Below are 13,671 nucleotides of genomic sequence, written 5' to 3' on the forward strand. Positions count from 1 at the left end.
TCCTTTGCAAACCTCAAACTTTGGCTAAAAAAACACATGGTCCTCACATTTCTGTGGCAGAAAGTTCTGGAATCTGAGAGGAGCCACAAATTTCCTACCACCCAGCGTTCCCCCAAGTCTCCCGATAAAAATGATACCTCACTTGTGTGGGTAGGCCTAGCGCCTGCGACAGGAAATGCCCCAAAGCGCAACATGGACACATCCACATTTTTGGAAATAAACAGAGGTGTTTTTTGCGAAGTGCCTACCTGTAGATTTTGGCCTCTAGCTCAGCCGGCACCTAGGGAAACCTACCAAACCTGTGCATTTCTGAAAACTAGAGACCTAGGGGTATCCAAGGAGGGGTGACTTGCAGGGCTCGGACCAGGTTCTGTTACCCAGAATCCTTTGCAAACCTCAAAATTTGGCTAAAAAAACACATGTTCCTCACATTTCTGTGGCAGAAAGTTCTGGAATCTGAGAGGAGCCACAAATTTCCTTCCACCCAGCGTTCCCCAAAGTCTCCCGATAAAAATGATACCTCACTTGTGTGGGTAGGCCTAGCGCCCGCGACAGGAAACGCCCCAAAGCGCAACGTGGACACATCCAAATTTTTGGAAGAAAACAGAGGTGTTTTTTGCGAAGTGTCTACCTGTAGATTTTGGCCTCTAGCTCAGCCGGCACCTAGGGAAACCTACTAAACCTGTGCATTCCTGAAAACTAGAGACCTAGGGGAATCCAGGGAGGGGTGACTTGCGGGACTTCGACCAGGTTCTGTTACCCAGAATCCTTTGCAAACCTCAAACTTTGGCTAAAAAAACACATGGTCCTCACATTTCTGTGGCAGAAAGTTCTGGAATCTGAGAGGAGCCACAAATTTCTTTCCACCCAGCGTTCCCCCAAGTCTCCCGATAAAAATTATACCTCACTTGTGTGGGTAGGCCTAGCGCCTGCGACAGGAAACACCCCAAAGCGCAACGTGGACACATCCAAATTTTTGGAAGAAAACAGAGGTGTTTTTTGCGAAGTGCCTACCTGTAGATTTTGGCCTCTAGCTCAGCCGGCACCTAGGGAAACCTACCAAACCTGTGCATTTCTGAAAACTAGAGACCTAGGGGAATCCAAGGAGGGGTGACTTGCGGGGCTCGGTCCAGGTTCTGTTACCCAGAATCCTTTGCAAACCTCAAAATTTGGCTAAAAAAACACATGGTCCTCACATTTCTGTGGCAGAATGTTCTGGAATCTGAGAGGAGCCACAAATTTCCTTCCACCCAGCGTTCCCCCAAGTCTCCCGATAAAAATGATACCTCACTTGTGTGGGTAGGCCTAGCGCCCGCGACAGGAAACACCCCAAAGCGCAACGTGGACACATCCAAATTTTTGGAAGAAAACAGAGGTGTTTTTTGCGAAGTGCCTACCTGTAGATTTTGGCCTCTAGCTCAGCCGGCACCTAGGGAAACCTACCAAACCTGTGCATTTCTGAAAACTAGAGACCTAGGGGAATCCAACGAGGGATGACTTGCGGGGCTCGGACCAGGTTCTGTTACCCAGAATCCTTTGCAAACCTCAAAATTTGGCTAAAAAAACACATGTTCCTCACATTTCTGTGGCAGAAAATTCTGGAATCTGAGAGGAGCCACAAATTTCCTTCCACCCAGTGTTCCCCCAAGTCTCCCAATAAAAATGATACCTCACTTGTGTGGGTAGGCCTAGCGCCCGCGACAGGAAACGCCCCAAAGCGCAAAGTGGACACATCCAAATTTTTGGAAGAAAACAGAGGTGTTTTTTGCGAAGTGCCTACCTGTAGATTTTGGCCTCTAGCTCAGCCGGCACCTAGGGAAACCTACCAAACCTGTGCATTTCTGAAAACTAGAGACCTAGGGGAATCCAAGGAGGGGTGACTTGCGGGGCTCGGACCAGGTTCTGTTACCCAGAATCCTTTGCAAACCTCATAAGTTGGCTAAAAAAACACATGGTCCTCACATTTCTGTGGCAGAAAGTTCTGGAATCTGAGAGGAGCCACAAATTTCCTTCCACCCAGCGTTCCCCCAAGTCTCCCGATAAAAATGATACCTCACTTGTGTGGGTAGGCCTAGCGCCCGCGACAGGAAACGCCCCAAAGCGCAACGTGGACACATCCAAATTTTTGGAAGAAAACAGAGGTGTTTTTTGCGAAGTGTCTACCTGTAGATTTTGGCCTCTAGCTCAGCCGGCACCTAGGGAAACCTACCAAACCTGTGCATTTCTGAAAACTAGAGACCTAGGGGTATCCAAGGAGGGGTGACTTGCAGGGCTCGGACCAGGTTCTGTTACCCAGAATCCTTTGCAAACCTCAAAATTTGGCTAAAAAAACACATGTTCCTCACATTTCTGTGGCAGAAAGTTCTGGAATCTGAGAGGAGCCACAAATTTCCTTCCACCCAGCGTTCCCCAAAGTCTTCCGATAAAAATGATACCTCACTTGTGTGGGTAGGCCTAGCGCCCGCGACAGGAAACGCCCCAAAGCGCAACGTGGACACATCCAAATCTTTGGAAGAAAACAGAGGTGTTTTTTGCGAAGTGCCTACCTGTAGATTTTGGCTTCTAGCTCAGCCGGCACCTAGGGAAACCTACCAAACCTGTGCATTTCTGAAAACTAGAGACCAAGGGGAATCCAAGGAGGGGTGACTTGCGGGGCTCGGACCAGGTTCTGTTACCCAGAATCCTTTGCAAACCTCAAACTTTGGCTAAAAAAACACATGGTCCTCACATTTCTGTGGCAGAAAGTTCTGGAATCTGAGAGGAGCCACAAATTTCCTTCCACCCAGCGTTCCCCCAAGTCTCCCGATAAAAATGATACCTCACTTGTGTGGGTAGGCCTAGCGCCTGCGACAGGAAATGCCCCAAAGCGCAACATGGACACATCCAAATTTTTGGAAGAAAACAGAGGTGTTTTTTGCGAAGTGCCTACCTGTAGATTTTGGCCTCTAGCTCAGCCGGCACCTAGGGAAACCTACCAAACCTGTGCATTTCTGAAAACTAGAGACCTAGGGGTATCCAAGGAGGGGTGACTTGCAGGGCTCGGACCAGGTTCTGTTACCCAGAATCCTTTGCAAACCTCAAAATTTGGCTAAAAAAACACATGTTCCTCACATTTCTTTGGCAGAAAGTTCTGGAATCTGAGAGGAGCCACAAATTTCCTTCCACCCAGCGTTCCCCAAAGTCTCCCGATAAAAATGATACCTCACTTGTGTGGGTAGGCCTAGCGCCCGCGACAGGAAACGCCCCAAAGCGCAACGTGGACACATCCAAATTTTTGGAAGAAAACAGAGGTGTTTTTTGCGAAGTGTCTACCTGTAGATTTTGGCCTCTAGCTCAGCCGGCACCTAGGGAAACCTACTAAACCTGTGCATTCCTGAAAACTAGAGACCTAGGGGAATCCAGGGAGGGGTGACTTGCGGGACTCGGACCAGGTTCTGTTACCCAGAATCCTTTGCAAACCTCAAAATTTGGCTAAAAAAACACATGGTCCTCACATTTCTGTGGCAGAAAGTTCTGGAATCTGAGAGGAGCCACAAATTTCCTTCCACCCAGCGTTCCCCCACGTCTCCCGATAAAAATTATACCTCACTTGTGTGGGTAGGCCTAGCGCCCGCGACAGGAAACACCCCAAAGCGCAACTTGGACACATCCAAAATTTTTGAAGAAAACAGAGGTGTTTTTTGCGAAGTGCCTACCTGTAGATTTTGGCCTCTAGCTCAGCCGGCACCTAGGAAAAACCTACCAAACCTGTGCATTTCTGAAAACTAGAGACCTAGGGGAATCCAAGATGCGGTGACTTGCGGGGCTCGGACCAGGTTCTGTTAGCCAGAATCCTTTGCAAACCTCAAACTTTGGCTAAAAAAACACATGGTCCTCACATTTCTGTGGCAGAAAGTTCTGGAATCTGAGATGAGCCACAAATTTCCTTCCACCCAGCGTTCCCCCAAGTCTCCCGATAAAAATGATACCTCACTTGTGTGGGTAGGCCTAGCGCCCGCGACAGGAAACGCCCCAAAGCGCAACGTGGACACATCCAAATTTTTGGAAGAAAACAGAGGTGTTTTTTGCGAAGTGTCTACCTGTAGATTTTGGCCTCTAGCTCAGCCGGCACCTAGGGAAACCTACCAAACCTGTGCATTTCTGAAAACTAGAGACCTAGGGGTATCCAAGGAGGGGTGACTTGCAGGGCTCGGACCAGGTTCTGTTACCCAGAATCCTTTGCAAACCTCAAAATTTGGCTAAAAAAACACATGTTCCTCACATTTCTGTGGCAGAAAGTTCTGGAATCTGAGAGGAGCCACAAATTTCCTTCCACCCAGCGTTCCCCAAAGTCTTCCGATAAAAATGATACCTCACTTGTGTGGGTAGGCCTAGCGCCCGCGACAGGAAACGCCCCAAAGCGCAACATGGACACATCCAAATCTTTGGAAGAAAACAGAGGTGTTTTTTGCGAAGTGCCTACCTGTAGATTTTGGCTTCTAGCTCAGCCAGCACCTAGGGAAACCTACCAAACCTGTGCATTTCTGAAAACTAGAGACCAAGGGGAATCCAAGGAGGGGTGACTTGCGGGGCTCGGACCAGGTTCTGTTACCCAGAATCCTTTGCAAACCTCAAACTTTGGCTAAAAAAACACATGGTCCTCACATTTCTGTGGCAGAAAGTTCTGGAATCTGAGAGGAGCCTCAAATTTCCTTCCACCCAGCGTTCCCCCAAGTCTCCCGATAAAAATGATACCTCACTTGTGTGGGTAGGCCTAGCGCCTGCGACAGGAAATGCCCCAAAGCGCAACATGGACACATCCAAATTTTTGGAAGAAAACAGAGGTGTTTTTTGCGAAGTGCCTACCTGTAGATTTTGGCCTCTAGCTCAGCCGGCACCTAGGGAAACCTACCAAACCTGTGCATTTCTGAAAACTAGAGACCTAGGGGTATCCAAGGAGGGGTGACTTGCAGGGCTCGGACCAGGTTCTGTTACCCAGAATCCTTTGCAAACCTCAAAATTTGGCTAAAAAAACACATGTTCCTCACATTTCTTTGGCAGAAAGTTCTGGAATCTGAGAGGAGCCACAAATTTCCTTCCACCCAGCGTTCCCCAAAGTCTCCCGATAAAAATGATACCTCACTTGTGTGGGTAGGCCTAGCGCCCGCGACAGGAAACGCCCCAAAGCGCAACGTGGACACATCCAAATTTTTGGAAGAAAACAGAGGTGTTTTTTGCGAAGTGTCTACCTGTAGATTTTGGCCTCTAGCTCAGCCGGCACCTAGGGAAACCTACTAAACCTGTGCATTCCTGAAAACTAGAGACCTAGGGGAATCCAGGGAGGGGTGACTTGCGGGACTCGGACCAGGTTCTGTTACCCAGAATCCTTTGCAAACCTCAAAATTTGGCTAAAAAAACACATGGTCCTCACATTTCTGTGGCAGAAAGTTCTGGAATCTGAGAGGAGCCACAAATTTCCTTCCACCCAGCGTTCCCCCACGTCTCCCGATAAAAATTATACCTCACTTGTGTGGGTAGGCCTAGCGCCCGCGACAGGAAACACCCCAAAGCGCAACTTGGACACATCCAAAATTTTTGAAGAAAACAGAGGTGTTTTTTGCGAAGTGCCTACCTGTAGATTTTGGCCTCTAGCTCAGCCGGCACCTAGGAAAAACCTACCAAACCTGTGCATTTCTGAAAACTAGAGACCTAGGGGAATCCAAGATGCGGTGACTTGCGGGGCTCGGACCAGGTTCTGTTAGCCAGAATCCTTTGCAAACCTCAAACTTTGGCTAAAAAAACACATGGTCCTCACATTTCTGTGGCAGAAAGTTCTGGAATCTGAGATGAGCCACAAATTTCCTTCCACCCAGCGTTCCCCCAAGTCTCCCGATAAAAATGATACCTCACTTGTGTGGGTAGGCCTAGCGCCCGCGACAGGAAACGCCCCAAAGCGCAACGTGGACACATCCAAATTTTTGGAAGAAAACAGAGGTGTTTTTTGCGAAGTGTCTACCTGTAGATTTTGGCCTCTAGCTCAGCCGGCACCTAGGGAAACCTACCAAACCTGTGCATTTCTGAAAACTAGAGACCTAGGGGTATCCAAGGAGGGGTGACTTGCAGGGCTCGGACCAGGTTCTGTTACCCAGAATCCTTTGCAAACCTCAAAATTTGGCTAAAAAAACACATGTTCCTCACATTTCTGTGGCAGAAAGTTCTGGAATCTGAGAGGAGCCACAAATTTCCTTCCACCCAGCGTTCCCCAAAGTCTTCCGATAAAAATGATACCTCACTTGTGTGGGTAGGCCTAGCGCCCGCGACAGGAAACGCCCCAAAGCGCAACATGGACACATCCAAATCTTTGGAAGAAAACAGAGGTGTTTTTTGCGAAGTGCCTACCTGTAGATTTTGGCTTCTAGCTCAGCCAGCACCTAGGGAAACCTACCAAACCTGTGCATTTCTGAAAACTAGAGACCAAGGGGAATCCAAGGAGGGGTGACTTGCGGGGCTCGGACCAGGTTCTGTTACCCAGAATCCTTTGCAAACCTCAAACTTTGGCTAAAAAAACACATGGTCCTCACATTTCTGTGGCAGAAAGTTCTGGAATCTGAGAGGAGCCTCAAATTTCCTTCCACCCAGCGTTCCCCCAAGTCTCCCGATAAAAATGATACCTCACTTGTGTGGGTAGGCCTAGCGCCTGCGACAGGAAATGCCCCAAAGCGCAACATGGACACATCCAAATTTTTGGAAGAAAACAGAGGTGTTTTTTGCGAAGTGCCTACCTGTAGATTTTGGCCTCTAGCTCAGCCGGCACCTAGGGAAACCTACCAAACCTGTGCATTTCTGAAAACTAGAGACCTAGGGGTATCCAAGGAGGGGTGACTTGCAGGGCTCGGACCAGGTTCTGTTACCCAGAATCCTTTGCAAACCTCAAAATTTGGCTAAAAAAACACATGTTCCTCACATTTCTTTGGCAGAAAGTTCTGGAATCTGAGAGGAGCCACAAATTTCCTTCCACCCAGCGTTCCCCAAAGTCTCCCGATAAAAATGATACCTCACTTGTGTGGGTAGGCCTAGCGCCCGCGACAGGAAACGCCCCAAAGCGCAACGTGGACACATCCAAATTTTTGGAAGAAAACAGAGGTGTTTTTTGCGAAGTGTCTACCTGTAGATTTTGGCCTCTAGCTCAGCCGGCACCTAGGGAAACCTACTAAACCTGTGCATTCCTGAAAACTAGAGACCTAGGGGAATCCAGGGAGGGGTGACTTGCGGGACTCGGACCAGGTTCTGTTACCCAGAATCCTTTGCAAACCTCAAAATTTGGCTAAAAAAACACATGGTCCTCACATTTCTGTGGCAGAAAGTTCTGGAATCTGAGAGGAGCCACAAATTTCCTTCCACCCAGCGTTCCCCCACGTCTCCCGATAAAAATTATACCTCACTTGTGTGGGTAGGCCTAGCGCCCGCGACAGGAAACACCCCAAAGCGCAACGTGGACACATCCAAATCTTTGGAAGAAAACAGAGGTGTTTTTTGCGAAGTGCCTACCTGTAGATTTTGGCCTCTAGCTCAGCCGGCACCTAGGGAAACCTACCAAACCTGTGCATTTCTGAAAACTAGAGACCTAGGGGAATCCAAGGAGGGGTGACTTGCGGGGCTTGGACCAGGTTCTGTTACCCAGAATCCTTTGCAAACTTCAAAATTTGGCTAAAAAAACACATGTTCCTCACATTTCTGTGGCAGAAAGTTCTGGAATCTGAGAGGAGCCACAAATTTCCTTCCACCCAGCGTTCCCCCAAGTCTCCCGATAAAAATGATACCTCACTTGTGTGGGTAGGCCTAGCGCCCGCGACAGGAAACACCCCAAAGCGCAACTTGGACACATCCAAAATTTTTGAAGAAAACAGAGGTGTTTTTTGCGAAGTGCCTACCTGTAGATTTTGGCCTCTAGCTCAGCCGGCACCTAGGAAAAACCTACCAAACCTGTGCATTTCTGAAAACTAGAGACCTAGGGGAATCCAAGATGCGGTGATTTGCGGGGCTCGGACCAGGTTCTGTTAGCCAGAATCCTTTGCAAACCTCAAACTTTGGCTAAAAAAACACATGGTCCTCACATTTCTGTGGCAGAAAGTTCTGGAATCTGAGATGAGCCACAAATTTCCTTCCACCCAGCGTTCCCCCAAGTCTCCCGATAAAAATGATACCTCACTTGTGTGGGTAGGCCTAGCGCCCGCGACAGGAAACGCCCCAAAGCGCAACATGGACACATCCAAATTTTTGGAAGAAAACAAAGGTGTTTTTTGCGAAGTGCCTACCTGTAGATTTTGGCCTCTAGCTCAGCCGGCACCTAGGGAAACCTACCAAACCTGTGCATTTCTGAAAACTAGAGACCTAGGGGTATCCAAGGAGGGGTGACTTGCAGGGCTCGGACCAGGTTCTGTTACCCAGAATCCTTTGCAAACCTCAAAATTTGGCTAAAAAAACACATGTTCCTCACATTTCTGTGGCAGAAAGTTCTGGAATCTGAGAGGAGCCACAAATTTCCTTACACCCAGCGTTCCCCAAAGTCTCCCGATACAAATTATACCTCACTTGTGTGGGTAGGCCTAGCGCCCGCGACAGGAAGCGCCCCAAAGCGCAACGTGGACACATCCACATTTTTGGAAGAAAACAGAGGTGTTTTTTGCGAAGTGCCTACCTGTAGATTTTGGCCTCTAGCTCAGCCGGCACCTAGGGAAACCTACCAAACCTGTGCATTTCTGAAAACTAGAGACTTAGGGGTATCCAAGGAGGGGTGACTTGCAGTGCTCGGACCAGGTTCTGTTACCCAGAATCCTTTGCAAACCTCAAAATTTGGCTAAAAAAACACATGTTCCTCACATTTCTGTGGCAGAAAGTTCTGGAATCTGAGAGGAGCCACAAATTTCCTTCCACCCAGCGTTCCCCAAAGTCTCCCGATAAAAATGATACCTCACTTGTGTGGGTAGGCCTAGCGCCCGCGACAGGAAACGCCCCAAAGCGCAACGTGGACACATCCAAATCTTTGGAAGAAAACAGAGGTGTTTTTTGCGAAGTGCCTACCTGTAGATTTTGTCCTCTAGCTCAGCCGGCACCTAGGGAAACCTACCAAACCTGTGCATTTCTGAAAACTAGAGACCTAGGGGTATCCAAGGAGGGGTGACTTGCAGGGCTCGGACCAGGTTCTGTTACCCAGAATCCTTTGCAAACCTCAAAATTTGGCTAAAAAAACACATGTTCCTCACATTTCTCTGGCAGAAAGTTCTGGAATCTGAGAGGAGCCACAAATTTCCCTCCACCCAGCGTTCCCCAAAGGCTCCCGATAAAAATGATACCTCACTTGTGTGGGTAGGCCTAGCGCCCGCGACAGGAAACGCCCCAAAGCGCAACGTGGACACATCCAAATTTTTGGAAGAAAACAGAGGTGTTTTTTGCGAAGTGCCTACCTGTAGATTTTGGCCTCTAGCTCAGCCGGCACCTAGGGAAACCTACCAAACCTGTGCATTTCTGAAAACTAGAGACCAAGGGGAATCCAAGGAGGGGTAACTTGCGGGGCTCGGACCAGGTTCTGTTACCCAGAATCCTTTGCAAACCTCAAAATTTGGCTAAAAAAACACATGTTCCTCACATTTCTGTGGCAGAAAGTTCTGGAATCTGAGAGGAGCCACAAATTTCCTTCCATCCAGCGTTCCCCAAAGTCTCCCGATAAAAATGATACCTCACTTGTGTGGGTAGGCCTAGCGCCCGCGACAGGAAACGCCCCAAAGCGCAACATGGACACATCCACATTTTTGGAAGAAAACAGGTGTTTTTTGCGAAGTGCTTACCTGTAGATTTTGGCCTCTAGCTCAGCCGGCACCTAGGGAAACCTACCAAACCTGTGCATTTCTGAAAACTAGAGACCTAGGTGTATCCAAGGAGGGGTGACTTGCAGGGCTCGGACCAGGTTCTGTTACCCAGAATCCTTTGCAAAACTCAAAATTTGGCTAAAAAAACACATGTTCCTCACATTTCTGTGGCAGAAAGTTCTGGAATCTGAGAGGAGCCACAAATTTCCTTCCACCCAGCGTTCCCCAAAGTCTCCCGATAAAAATGATACCTCACTTGTGTGGGTAGGCCTAGCGCCCGCGACAGGAAGCGCCCCAAAGCGCAACATGGACACATCCAAATCTTTGGAAGAAAACAGAGGTGTTTTTTGCGAAGTGCCTACCTGTAGATTTTGGCCTCTAGCTCAGCCGGCACCTAGGGAAACCTACCAAACCTGTGCATTTCTGAAAACTAGAGACCAAGGGGAATCCAAGGAGGGGTGACTTGCGGGGCTCGGACCAGGTTCTGTTACCCAGAATCCTTTGCAAACCTCAAACTTTGGCTAAAAAAACACATGGTCCTCACATTTCTGTGGCAGAAAGTTCTGGAATCTGAGAGGAGCCACAAATTTCCTTCCACTCAGCGTTCCCCCAAGTCTCCCGATAAAAATGATACCTCACTTGTGTGGGTAGGCCTAGCGCCCGCGACAGGAAACGCCCCAAAGCGCAACATGGACACATCCAAATTTTTGGAAGAAAACAGAGGTGTTTTTTGCGAAGTGCCTACCTGTAGATTTTGGCCTCTAGCTCAGCCGGCACCTAGGGAAACCTACCAAACCTGTGCATTTCTGAAAACTAGAGACCTAGGGGTATCCAAGGAGGGGTGACTTGCAGGGCTCGGACCAGGTTCTGTTACCCAGAATCCTTTGCAAACCTCAAAATTTGGCTAAAAAAACACATGTTCCTCACATTTCTGTGGCAGAAAGTTCTGGAATCTGAGAGGAGCCACAAATTTCCTTCCACCCAGCGTTCCCCAAAGTCTCCCGATAAAAATGATACCTCACTTGTGTGGGTAGGCCTAGCGCCCGCGACAGGAAACTCCCCAAAGCGCAACGTGGACACATCCAAATTTTTGGAAGAAAACAGAGGTGTTTTTTGCGAAGTGTCTACCTGTAGATTTTGGCCTCTAGCTCAGCCGGCACCTAGGGAAACCTACTAAACCTGTGCATTTCTGAAAACTAGAGACCTAGGGGAATCCAGGGAGGGGTGACTTGCGGGACTCGGACCAGGTTCTGTTACCCAGAATACTTTGCAAACCTCAAAATTTGGCTAAAAAAACACATGGTCCTCACATTTCTGTGGCAGAAAGTTCTGGAATCTGAGAGGAGCCACAAATTTCCTTCCACCCAGCGTTCCCCCACGTCTCCCGATAAAAATTATACCTCACTTGTGTGGGTAGGCCTAGCGCCCGCGACAGGAAACACCCCAAAGCGCAACGTGGACACATCCAAATCTTTGGAAGAAAACAGAGGTGTTTTTTGCGAAGTGCCTACCTGTAGATTTTGGCCTCTAGCTCAGCCGGCACCTAGGGAAACCTACCAAACCTGTGCATTTCTGAAAACTAGAGACCTAGGGGAATCCAAGGATGGGTGACTTGCGGGGCTTGGACCAGGTTCTGTTACCCAGAATCCTTTGCAAACCTCAAAATTTGGCTAAAAAAACACATGTTCCTCACATTTCTGTGGCAGAAAGTTCTGGAATCTGAGAGGAGCCACAAATTTCCTTCCACCCAGCGTTCCCCCAAGTCTCCCGATAAAAATGATACCTCACTTGTGTGGGTAGGCCTAGCGCCCGCGACAGGAAACGCCCCAAAGCGCAACTTGGACACATCCAAAATTTTGGAAGAAAACAGAGGTGTTTTTTGCGAAGTGCCTACCTGTAGATTTTGGCCTCTAGCTCAGCCGGCACCTAGGAAAAACCTACCAAACCTGTGCATTTCTGAAAACTAGAGACCTAGGGGAATCCAAGATGCGGTGACTTGCGGGGCTCGGACCAGGTTCTGTTAGCCAGAATCCTTTGCAAACCTCAAACTTTGGCTAAAAAAACACATGGTCCTCACATTTCTGTGGCAGAAAGTTCTGGAATCTGAGATGAGCCACAAATTTCCTTCCACCCAGCGTTCCCCCAAGTCTCCCGATAAAAATGATACCTCACTTGTGTGGGTAGGCCTAGCGCCCGCGACAGGAAACGCCCCAAAGCGCAACATGGACACATCCATATTTTTGGAAGAAAACAGAGGTGTTTTTTGCGAAGTGCCTACCTGTAGATTTTGGCCTCTAGCTCAGCTGGCACCTAGGGAAACCTACCAAACCTGTGCATTTCTGAAAACTAGAGACCTAGGGGTATCCAAGGAGGGGTGACTTGCAGGGCTCGGACCAGGTTTTGTTACCCAGAATCCTTTGCAAACCTCAAAATTTGGCTAAAAAAACACATGTTCCTCACATTTCTGTGGCAGAAAGTTCTGGAATCTGAGAGGAGCCACAAATTTCCTTACACCCAGCATTCCCCAAAGTCTCCCGATAAAAATGATACCTCACTTGTGTGGGTAGGCCTAGCGCCCGCGACAGGAAACGCCCCAAAGCGCAACGTGGACACATCCAAATTTTTGGAAGAAAACAGAGGTGTTTTTTGCAAAGTGCCTACCTGTAGATTTTGGCCTCTAGCTCAGCCGGCACCTAGGGAAACCTACTAAACCTGTGCATTTCTGAAAACTAGAGACCTAGGGGAATCCAGGGAGGGGTGACTTGCGGGACTCGGACCAGGTTCTGTTACCCAGAATCCTTTGCAAACCTCAAAATTTGGCTAAAAAAAAACATGGTCCTCACATTTCTGTGGCAGAAAGTTCTGGAATCTGAGAGGAGCCACAAATGTCCTTCCACCCAGCGTTCCCCCACGTCTCCCGATAAAAATTATACCTCACTTGTGTGGGTAGGCCTAGCGCCCGCGACAGGAAACACCCCAAAGCGCAACGTGGACACATCCAAATCTTTGGAAGAAAACAGAGGTGTTTTTTGCGAAGTGCCTACCTGTAGATTTTGGCCTCTAGCTCAGCCGGCACCTAGGGAAACCTACCAAACCTGTGCATTTCTGAAAACTAGAGACCAAGGGGAATCCAAGGAGGGGTGACTTGCGGGGCTCGGACCAGGTTCTGTTACCCAGAATCCTTTGCAAACCTCAAACTTTGGCTAAAAAAACACATGGTCCTCATATTTCTGTGGCAGAAAGTTCTGGAATCTGAGAGGAGCCACAAATTTCCTTCCACCCAGCGTTCCCCCAAGTCTCCCGATAAAAATTATACCTCACTTGTGTGGGTAGGCCTAGCGCCCGCGACAGGAAACGCCCCAAAGCGCACCGTGGACACATCCAAATTTTTGGAAGAAAACAGAGGTGTTTTTTGCGAAGTGCCTACCTGTAGATTTTGGCCTCTAGCTCAGCCGGCACCTAGGGAAACCTACCAAACCTGTGCATTTCTGAAAACTAGAGACCTAGGGGTATCCAAGGAGGGGTGACTTGCAGGGCTCGGACCAGGTTCTGTTACCCAGAATCCTTTGCAAACCTCAAAATTTGGCTAAAAAAACACATGTTCCTCACATTTCTGTGGCAGAAAGTTCTGGAATCTGAGAGGAGCCACAAATTTCCTTCCACCCAGCGTTCCCCAAAGTCTCCCGATAAAAATGATACCTCACTTGTGTGGGTAGGCGTAGCGCCCGCGACAGGAAACGCCCCAAAGCGCAACGTGGACACATCCAAATTTTTGGAAGAAAACAGAGGTGTTTTTTGCGAAGTGCCTACCTGTAGATTTTGGCCT

Source organism: Pleurodeles waltl, chromosome 8 (assembly GCF_031143425.1).
Source record: "Pleurodeles waltl isolate 20211129_DDA chromosome 8, aPleWal1.hap1.20221129, whole genome shotgun sequence".
NCBI classification, from domain to species: domain Eukaryota; kingdom Metazoa; phylum Chordata; class Amphibia; order Caudata; family Salamandridae; genus Pleurodeles; species Pleurodeles waltl.